General features: G+C 49.2%; 2 pseudogenes; one reads left to right on the forward strand and one right to left on the reverse strand.

Annotated features, from left to right (window-relative positions):
* The first annotated feature begins 6210 nt into the window (after positions 1–6210).
* On the forward strand, positions 6211–6684 carry LOC100770530 (annotated as a pseudogene).
* Positions 6685–7006: 322 nt separating this feature from the next.
* On the reverse strand, positions 7007–10876 carry LOC100770812 (annotated as a pseudogene).
* Positions 10877–11223: the final 347 nt, after the last annotated feature.

Below are 11223 nucleotides of genomic sequence, written 5' to 3' on the forward strand. Positions count from 1 at the left end.
TGTGTCCTCCACACAGAGCCACAGTTGCTTGCATGCTGATCTCATAGGTGATAACCTCACCTCTAAAGAGCACATTAAACATCTGCAGCCTGGAAGAGGGCTGCAGATGGAAGGAGAAACTCTGGTGTGTGGAGAGCACAGTGCTGTGTTTTAGCTGTGTGTAGCCGGGACCATTGGGATGGACCACTTGGAGGGCCAACCTTGCTGATAGACATGGGGAATTCAGCTTGGGACAGACCTGCTCCACTCCACAGTCCTGAGCATCCGTGCTCCCATGATTCATTAGGATCTCCAGCCCCACTGGGGGCATAGACAGTGTCCTTTCACAAGTGTTACAAGATAAACCATGTATGGGGTAAAAGACCCAGAGACTGATATTGGGGTTCAAGTATCAAGCTGAAGATCAGAAAAGCAAAGCAATCAGCCACTACCTCTTACCTCTACCTCAGGCTGAAGGGAGCTCTCCACCAAGCCTCAGACTGCTGCCTCTCCTTAGCGTGGCCAGAGAGAATCCAGAGATTGAGCCTATGGAAGATCCTGCTCCTATCTTTTATACCTTCCTAGTGCTGGGATTAAAGGCATGAACTCTGTTGTTACTTTTTTAGACTGATTCAGTCTCATGTAGCCCTGGGTGGCCTTGAACTCAGAGGGATCCATTTGCTTTTGTCTCCTGAGTCCTGGGATTAAAGGTGCATACCGCCACTGCCTGATCTCTGTAGCTTGAGGCTGACTTTGCATTCTGAATCCTCAGGCAAGCTTTAATAAACCGTAAATAATATACCACCACAGTATGGTGCCTGCTAGACTCCACAGCATGAGGGGCCACATAAGTGAAGATCAGTCAGCCATTATTACAGTCCTGCAGTGAGAAGCCAGCAGTGTCTAGAAAAACTCTAACAAGGCCTGGTGGCCTCCTTTAGGGTTGCAGTAGAGGAGTGCAGACTCTATTTTGGATGGGTTTGGATGTCCAAGACAGCCCTGGCCTGGCAACCAGTTCTCAAGTGTAGATGGGCTGTGGCAGGGGCCTCACAGCAACCTTGGTAACATTAGGGAGCTCCTAGGCACCAGAGAAGACGACAACACAGTTTTCCACACGGAACATCTTGTTCCTTTATCCAGAAAATCCAACATATTCCTCTTGGGCAGCATCTTGACGGGGAATACAGAGGTTTTCACCAAAGTCAGTATCCTGGATGGATTCAGCTCCGGCTCCTCCTTGCTCGTCAGGAAGATGAGCTTTCAGGTTCCAGAACACCCTGTCTTTTCCTGTGGGGTACATCCGGCCCACTCTGCCATAGCCACCTGTAGCTCCAGAGGGCAGACCCCCAACCCAGTGCCAAGCTCCTTTCGGTCAGACCCGTGACTCTGGAACACGGCAGAGTGGAAGAGGCAACTTGGATATTTCTCCCTCCTAGGAGCACTTCAGAGTGCTGTAACCCAGCCAAGCCTTGTTAGCATATTCTCAACCAGGCTTCTCCGCTCACCTTTGCAGAGGCAGTCTCTGGGTCGCCACTCAGATTCAGTCCCTCATCTGAAAAGTTTTCATAGTGTTTATATCTAGATGACTCCCATGTTTCCATCCTTTGTTTCACAGTTATCTCAGTTGGGGGACGCCGCTCATCCAGAGTACCGAAAGTCACAGCTGCTCTAGGGTTGGTCCTGTGGCAGCAAAGCTACACCTTGATGCTGTAAATTACCTTTTAGGATATGCATTTTGAAATTCAGTGTGGGTGTTCAAAGAGCAGCCTCTGGGTTCAAGTTGCGTGGGATCAAATCCTGGGTCATCACAGAGTGAAGGACAACTGGGTGACTTTGGCCATGGGTTTAAACTCTCCGGGCTTCCACTGTCTTCGATGGAAACAACAGCACCAGCATCATGACACTAGGGCTGTGGAGGGAGAGAAGCTGATGGTGAGTGCACACGTGTGGAACAACGCTGGCCTTCTGGAACACACAGCGTGATGGCTGTGGTTTTCTTTAAAGTGAACCTTGATGACAGTCTGGACCTCCAGCACCCTGGAGGTTCTAAGCACACAGTAGACTGGCTGGGCTGAATCTTGGGGGTGGATCAAGGATGGGGAAAATCCTGCCTTGCCCAACTTTTTCTGCCTTCCCAATGGGAACTCAACCTAGGGTTCCTTGGTCATCAAGACAATAGGAGCACCTCTGTCGTATCATACTAGGTTATGAGCCAGAGTGAAGCTCCTTCTCTTTTAAGGAAAGACACGGCCAGGGACTTCACCATCTACCCTTATCCTCAAGGCACTCGTAACATAGTGGACATGTATCCAGGCCAGGCTGCTTATGATACTGTGTAGTGGCTTTGTCCTCGCTTGTGCCCAATGTGGAACTGCCCACCACACCCTGGTGCCCATAGTTTGTGGGAGATCTTGGCTCTCCCACAGATGGAGGCAGAGGGCACACTCACCAGCTCTGTTTCCTGCAGATCTTCACCCAGCCTTGATGCAGTTGGGCCCCTCTGGAAGACCCCAGAGGCATTTCTCTACACAGATGCTGCATTGTGCCTGTCTTAAGCTGGAAGCCTCTTTGCTACAGTGGGGTCCTACTCAAGGGTTTCTGGCTGTACTCTTTACTCCAGTAGGTAGGGGTGAGACTCAGTCTTGACTTACGGCTTGGGCCTGTGTGCGAGTGAAAGGGCTCTGAGAGGACTTTGTTGTTATAGGTAATCTATTCCCTTTGTTTTTTCCTGATCAGGGCACACTGAGAAAAATCTCTTTTCTGCTGAGTAGAGGCACAGAGAGAGGCCTATATGTGTACATTGTTGGGTGTCTTCCACTGTTGGGGGAATAGGAGCTGGAATCGGGTGAGTTTCACCTATGATGAGTGTCAGGGTAAGACATAGGTAAGGGAAATTATATGTATTAATCAGGGAGGACTGGGCCACAGAACCTGAGAGTCATGATGCTTCATGTTTTCTATTTGAAAACGTGTTTTCTTTTTGGGCATATGCCTTTCCTAAGGGTTGGAAACATATGCTTGTGTGTACATGAGAGGCCCAAAATCTTCTAGAAGATTCTCCCTTCCAGATGCACTTTCTCACTTAATGCTCTATGCCAAGTTTTACCTTGTCTCTTTTCAAAATGAGCTAAAATCCTACCCTATCAAGGGACTTCCTGTGTTGACCTTGGATCTGCCTCTGCCCCTTGCATGTCCCCCTCCCTGCCCCTGTCCCTCAGCACTCAGGTATTTAGTCTGCAGAGAACGAGATCTCCTGGCTGTGGCAGTGAAAGGTGTGTGCTGCACCCTCCCCATGGCCTGTGAGCTGCCGGGCTGCTGGGAGCCCCAGCATCGCATCTGGGGGTCCCTTTGCACTCTCCTAGCCGCCCACCTGTGAATCATCATGGGTGTTTGGCTCCATGGACATCATGTGCTCTGGGAACTTCTTTCTTCCTGTGTCTTGCTTCTCCGCTGGCCTTGCCTTGCCCTGTTACTGATCAGGAAATCACAAGGCTCCTTGTTTTCAGGGTCCATCTTGGCAGGAGTAGGTGAGACAAGGGGCTATGGGTAAATTCAGATCCAGGAGGATCTTCTCTTCTCTTCTCTTCTCTTCTCTTCTCTTCTCTTCTCTTCTCTTCTCTTCTCTTCTCTTCTCTTCTCTTCTCTTTTCTTCTCCTCTCCTCTCTTCTTCTCTCTTCCCTTCCCTTCCCTCCTTTTCTCTCTCTGTGTATACGGGTATGTGGATATATATATGTGTGTGTGTGTTTGTGTGTGTGTGTGTGTGTGTGTGTGTGTGTGTGTGTGTGTACACTCATTTTTATACACATATGTGTGCAGGTCAGGAGACAAAGGTGTTGATCTCTAGGCACTGTGGTTTAGTTAGGGTTTCTATTGCTTTGACAAAACACCATGGCCAAAGAACAAATTGGGGGAGGAAATGGTTTATTAGTTTTACACTTCAGCATTGCTGTTCATCAGTGAAGGAAGTCAGGACAGGAACTTAAAACGGCAGGATCCCAGAAGCAGGAGCTGATGCAGAGGCCATGGAGTGGAGCTGCTTACCAGCTTCCTTCCCACGGCTTGCTCAACCCACCTTCTTAAAGAACCCAGGACCAACAGCCCAGGGATGGCTCCACCCACTACAGGCTGGACACTTCCACATTGATGACTAAATGAGAAAATGTCTTACAGCTGAATCTCATGGAGGCATTTCCTCAGCTGAGGCTCCTTCCTCTGATGACTCTTGCTGGTGTCAAGTTGACACACAAAACCAGTCAGAACACCCCTTATTCCTTTTCTTTAGTTTTTGTAGACAGTATCATGTGGGCCAGACTGGAATTGAATTTAGCTATGTGCTTCTGGTCCTCTTGCCTGCATCTCCCCAGTTTTGGGATTATGGGTAAATACCACCACACCACACTTTTCTCTTTCTTTTTTTTTTTTCCATTTTGGAACAGGGTCTCTTATTGGCCTAGAGCTTGATAAGCCCACTAGGTGGACTGGCCAGGGTGCTCCACACTGCGTATGTGTCTCTGGCTCTGCAGGCCTGGGATTACAAGTATGAGCCACCACACCCTCTCTTGTCCTCTGGGGTCTGGATTTCAAGGTGCCATCCTTATTTTGCAAGGCTGTCACTTAATTCAGCTGTCTTTTTCCTGGACTTCATGTAAAATATTTGTAAGAGAAAACATTAACTATACATAATTTATACTGTCTTCGTGCATGTACACAGTGTAGGCCCACACCTTCCTCTTTCTTTTATTCCTTTAAATGCCCCGAATCCTCTTCCCAGATAGGTCCCTCCTACTTTCATGCCTCTTTCTTTCTTTTATTTGTTAACCCAATAGTTCTGTTGGTTTACATTGAGTGAGGCTTTGTGTATATGAACACAGGTGACTCGCCAGAGGCTACATCACTGAAGGAAACGACCCCTCTTCCTCGTCAAGCATTAATTGCACACACGTCTTCAGGGTTAAGTGGGCCAATGAGCGCCATCAATGACCAGGTGTTGTTGGGCCTAATCCTGTACAGACCCAGACTTCATTTGTGGCTGTTTTTGGGGGATGTTTTAGGTTTGTGGGAACACTAGGAGGAGGAGGAGGTATAGAGCACTTTAGCATACCCCCTCTCCTCTTTATGTCTCTCTCACTCTGAGAATCCACTCTGTGGTTCATATGCCACAGAGACGCTGCATTCCTACCCAGAGTCCATGGCATATTCCAGGGTCTCCAGAGGGTCACACACGCAGAGCCTGAATCCTCCAAGTTCTCCTCCCTCCTCCCTCCCCTCAGTTTGGTCTTTGCCTGTCACTGATCTTTGCTGGTTTTCCACAAGAGGGCTGGCATCTACAGAGGGCAGCATGCATTTCCAATGTTTGCATGTCCTTTATAGCTGGCTTCCTGCTTTCCAGTCTCTTACCCCCAGATTTCTTTCTTCTTTGTCCAGAAGGAAGGAGGAGAGGAAGAGGTTGAGAAGGTCTCTTCTAAAACAGCATGGGCAGCACAGGGAGAGACACAACGGCACTGGAGCCTCCTTGCTGTGGACAAGAGACACGCCCACTCCCAAACACACTAACTTGCAGTGCCATCCCCTATCCCTAGTGGCCTAGGCTCTTGTTTCCTTGGCCTCTGTGTCTTCTTTTCTCACACCCCTTGCATCATACTTGGTCCCTTTGCTCCTGCTCCCTCCCTGCTAGGCTTTTTAGTGTCCTGTTGGATGCTCTGCTGCCTCTGCTCCCCTCAGCAGGCACCACTGAACCCCACTGCACACACAGTACAGGGAGATAGTGAGGGGGCGACAGGACAAGCATGGGGGCGGCCCTCACTTTTTAAAGTCTTTTTGTTTGCATGTGCTATGTGCTTTGCATATCTTGTGTGTGTGTGGCAGTGAGCTCTTGGCTGCATGTCCTCGGGGGTGAAGAGCAGCAAATATCATGTCTTACTCCTTCTCCACTTTAGTTTTTGAGGAAGGAGTTCTCAATGAACCCAAATTCACTGTATTCTGCTAGAGCGGCTGGCTCACAAGTTCCAGAGATCCTCCTTCCTTGCCATGCCTAAAATCAGTGCTGGGTTACAGACATGGGCCACACATCTGCCTTTACATGTGTGCCGGGCATCTGGACTCGAATCCTCATGTCTGAGGTGTGAGCACTTTGTCTACTGAGCTCTGGCCCACCTCTAGCTCTGCAGTTCTTTGGGGTTGTGTTCCTAATGGCACGAGGGAAAATCTGTTCCCTTGCCTCTTTCAGCTCCTCAAGGGCACTTGTATGTCATCTGCCCTTGACATACAAGTGTGCAAATATATATATATTTTCTCCTCAACGAGTTGGCTGAGTGGAAGCTAACATGCAGATCTTTGTGAAGACCCTGACAGGCAAGACCACCACTCTTGAGGTCAAGCCCAGTGACACCATAGAGAATGCCAAGGCCAAGATCCAAGATAAGGAAGGCATTCTATCTGACCGGCAGAGACTGATATTTGCCGGCAAGCAGCTGGAGGACGGCCGCACCCTGTCAGACTACAACATCCAGAAAGAGTCCACCTTGAACCCGGTGCATCACCCTCATGGTGGCATCATCGAAGCATCCCTTCGCCAGCTTGTCCAGAAGTACAGCTGTGACAAGATGATTGGCTGCAAGTGCTACGCACGCCTGCACCCATGCAGTCAATTGTCGAAAGAAATGTGGCCACACCAACAACCTGTGCCCCAAGAAGAAGGTCAAATAAAGCTGCGTGCCATACCTGGCCCATGACCCTAGGACCAAATAAAGTCCCCTTCTATCGACTGGAAAAAATATATATGCACACACACACACACACACACACACACACACACACACCTACACATACATGTTAGTCTCTGTTTTCTTCTGCTACTTGGTATGTGCTGTGGGATTCTCTTGTAGCCCACAGACTGTAAGACTCATGAACCTTTTCATCATTTGTCAGCACAGTGGGGCGGTGCCCTAGTTTATTGAACTATTCTTCAGTACAGATGGCGAGTCAGTTGTCTCCAGGATTTTGTTGTTACGGACAGCACCGCAATGAGTCAGCGTACACATTGCGGATGAGTCAGAGATGCTAGAAGAATGGCCAAAGGGTGCGATGTGGGTAATCCTGTTAGATTTCCATGTAGCAGCCCCTTCTGTGTGTCTCTCAATGAGGTGGAACAATTTCCCTAACGCAGAGGTTCCCAACCAGTGGGCCATAGCCTCTTTTTTTGGGGGGGGTTGGGGTCACATATTAGATGTCCTGCAATCAGATATTTACATTACAATTCATAACAGCGGCGAAATTTCAGTTATGAAACAGCAAGAGAATAATTTTATGGCTGGGGGTTACCACAACATGAAGAACTGTAGCAAAGGGTCACAGTGTTGGGAAGTTAAGAACCACCGACCTAGAGCCTCAGATCAGAAAGCCTCAGACATTGGAAACTCACCTGATAGAGAAACTCAGTATCTCACTGGGCTTCCTTTGCCTGCTCTTGGTGGTCTATTGGGGTGCAGTGGGGGCATATGAATGGAACCTACAGCTACCCATCTGAGCACACGGCCCACCTCTAAGAGGCAGCATACAATGATAGAAAGTGAAGGATTTGTTGTATGCCTCTATGGGGCTTTAGAGCTTTTAGGCAAGAGCCAGGAGAGACTCTTCACACAGGACTGTGTGTCCCATTGTAGCTGTGGAGGCATAGAGTAGATCTTTTCAAGGATCTGGTGTCTGGTGTAGTTGTGGCTTTTGTACCTAGATATCTCTGGAGGCCATAGAAAAAATCAAATGGCTGGAGCAAGAATCCTGTTGAGTTCTTTGGTGTAGCCACATTGGGGCACCCTCAGATTGGTGGTTGTGTAAGAGGCCCACTGTCACCCAGGCCACCAAGTCCTATGGCAGAAACATGAGTCTTAGTGGGCAGGCAGTGATGAATACTGGCTACCCAAGGATCCTTGGGCTTGGGGTGGTTTCTAGATATACCTATAACCTTCCCAAGATTTCCTTAGCCCCATTTAAAGGAGGTGGGCCTATCTGTCTTGACCCCTGAACTTGCCCTCCACACAACAAGCCCTAATCCTGGGACCAGGGAAAACTCCAGTCATTGATTAGTGACAAGACCAGAGGTGGACAAAGGTGACTGGGTCAGTACCTCATCTTCAATGTTTTCATTGTTGTGAATGAAGTCCTCAAAGACAATAGGGTAAGCCCAGTGGTGATTCTGGTTGTAAAGGCTATTGTGGAACCGCTCAGATTCCTGGTACTTAGTCACTGCCAGCTGGAACCTGTAGGCAGAGAAGAATCCAAGGAGCTCCAGAAATGGCTGCTGCCTGATACCCTCCATAGAAACACCCTCAGGACCAAGGGTAGAGAAATTGCTGCTGCCCCAGAATGAGTGATGGTTTCCCAGGAACCCGAGAGACTGTCCATCTCCATCTGTCAACCAGGATTCCTGTGAGCTCCCCACTCCCTCTCTCAGTGCATCAGGAGGCAGAGGCAGAGGCCATCAAAACATGGCCTCGTGGATGAGGCTGCTGTGACAATCATTGAGGGAGCTCCTGGCCTTCCTCTCCAGTTTGCTGAGTCCCTTGACCTGGGCCACATGCAAGCTGGTGAGTTCTGCCAGCCTGGGGGCAGCACTTGCTCAGCCATGGAGAGGATATGCAGACGGTAGCTGACTCTGTGACCCAGCATACTTTTCCCAGTGTTGCTAAAGAGCAGGTACTTGGGCAGAGTCTGCCTGAAGCAGAAGGCTGCCTGGTGCTCCCAGGAGTATGGGGTCTTGTTGAGTATAGGTTTGACCAGCTGGCTTCTCTGACCCCAGGGTTGGCGATGTTTTCCAGTCTCATCTTCAGTGTCTGCAAGCTGTTCTTGGCACCCGTACCATGAGAGGAGGGTGAGACTCAAGGGCTGGAACAGAAACTTCCCCCTGTTTTATATGATCTCCCTGCTAGTCCATAGGAAGAAGTGGAGCTGGTGGCAGGCACTGGAATAGCATTATAGAGAGAAGGGGGGCCAAGCCCTCTCATAGAAGATGAGCTAGAGGACACCTCGTGGGTCAGTCATGGCAACTGTGTCAGAAGGGTGACCATAGCCTGTTTTCTAGAGCTCCAATCTGCTTCCTGTGGTCTTAACCTTGTAGACAAGGTAGTCTATGTTTCTTCAGGCCTGGGGACTGTTAGTGGACTCTGGGGTAGAGAGTCAAGTATGACTGGGAGGGTGGCATCTACCAATCTGGTCTTGGTGTCTATGTTGGGACATTGTTCTGTTATAGCATTTGATGCCAACTTCACAGCCCTGCCAGGCCTCTGTGGTGACATCATTTATCCAAGAAACACTGAACACCCAGGTGACACTAGTCATCTCTCAGTGCTGGGAAGTAGCATTTCTTACCCTTCATGTCACTCCTTCCCTCTAATTCTATTCAGACCCAAGAAGGGGACTGCACACTCCACAATTAGGGCAACCCTAGTGTACCATCCATTGTTCCCACTTTTTAGGGATGCAACGATGTTTCTTTGCGTGTGTAAGAAGGCAGATTTTATGCTAGAGAGTCTCTTGTTATGAAGTTATTGGAAATATAAAGTTTAGTAGTACATGGGGAGGTCTGGTCTCAAGTTCTACCTGCGACATCCAGATATACCTCCTAGGCCCCAGCCCACATCCATGTTCTTGGTCACCCTGCCTTCAGCTGTGTGTCCTCTATACAGCACCATAACCTCTTGCACACCAATCTCATAGGCGATATGCTCACCCTTGAAGTGCACATTAAAGAGTTGAAGCCCAAAGAGGAGTGCAGCTTGAAGAAGAAGCCTCAGTCTCCATAGAACACAGTGTTGTGTTTTAGGATATACCAGGGAACATTGGGCTGGAACACTCTTGAGGGTCACCCTTGGTGATGGGCATGGGGGTTCAGCATTAGACTGGAACACTCCCGGGCCACTCTTGCTGATGGGCACGGTGAATTCAGCACTGGGCTTGTAGGTTGAGTACTGTGGTGACTGCTCTGTAATCTTGGGCAAAGGGTCCTGGGGAACCACTGTGTCTACTTCTCCATCTGCATATTTCTGACCCAGTTCTTCTGGGCTCTTGTAGAACTTGACATTCTAACAGACCTGCTCCACTCTCCAGTCCTGGACATCTGTGTTCCCATGATGCACGAGGATCTCTAGCCCTCGTGGAATGCCCACAGGAGTTCCCCCTAGGTAGCACTTTAACTCCAACTTTAGATATAGCTTCAATTCCTATGCCAGGCTGAATGGACCCATTCCTCTCTAGTAGGAAGTGGTCATTCACCAAGCATTGCAAGAGAAACCAGCTACGGCGCTTTCCGAATGTCATTGCATGAAGGACAACATTGGAGAAGGTCAGACAACTGCCATTACAGTCATGTAGTGTGAAGCCAGTGGTACCAAAGAAGAATTCTTGTAAGGGCTTGGTGGCTGTCTTCAGAGTATGGAAGAGGAGGGCAGACTCTACTTTGGACATGGGTCTGGATGCTCATGACAGCTCCTGGCCTCCCTTGCAGCTCAGTTTTCGCATATACATGGGCTGTTCTACTGGTCCCACAGCATACTCAGTGACATTGGGATATTCCTGGGCACCAAAGTAGATGAGGACGCGGGCTTCCTGTAAAGGGGGCATGGCTCCATTATCTAGGAAATCCAGTGCCTCATACTTCTTGGGCATCAGCATCTCAGTGAGGAACACAGAGTTCTTGGCCAAAGTCAGTACCTTGGATGACTGCAGCTCCAGCGCCATGCTGCTCACCAGGAAGTTGTGCACACATTCCAGCTCCTCAGGCCTCAAGTCCCATAACACCCGGGTCTTGGTATTCAGTGCCCACCTGGAGTGCCTGGCCATGGACATCTGTACCACCAATGGTAGTCATCCAGCCCAGTGCCAAGTTCCTTTCTACATGGTTCATGGCTTTGACACAGCAGAGGAGAGAGCACTTAGGTAGTTCCCATGCAGAGCTGGCATCTCACACCCCCAAGTTCTTATGTGAACTCCTTCCCTTTATCTGGATGAGGCCAGAGCTGTTCTCAGTGCTGTACAGGCCTCTCTTTGTTCATATAACTGTTTTCCTCCCTCATTTTCAAGCCTCTTACGCTCTTTCTTATCTAGATAACACCCATGTGTTTCTCTTTTTCTCAGCATTATCTCTGTGGGGTTGCATTTATCAACCAGAGGGACACGGTGAGACACAGCAGCAGAGCCTTGGTCCTCACTGGCTACAAAGTACTTCTGTCCTGGAAGGGTCCCAAATTGTGC

The sequence above is a fragment of the Cricetulus griseus genome, chromosome 8, assembly GCF_003668045.3.
Source record: "Cricetulus griseus strain 17A/GY chromosome 8, alternate assembly CriGri-PICRH-1.0, whole genome shotgun sequence".
In the NCBI taxonomy this organism is placed as follows: domain Eukaryota; kingdom Metazoa; phylum Chordata; class Mammalia; order Rodentia; family Cricetidae; genus Cricetulus; species Cricetulus griseus.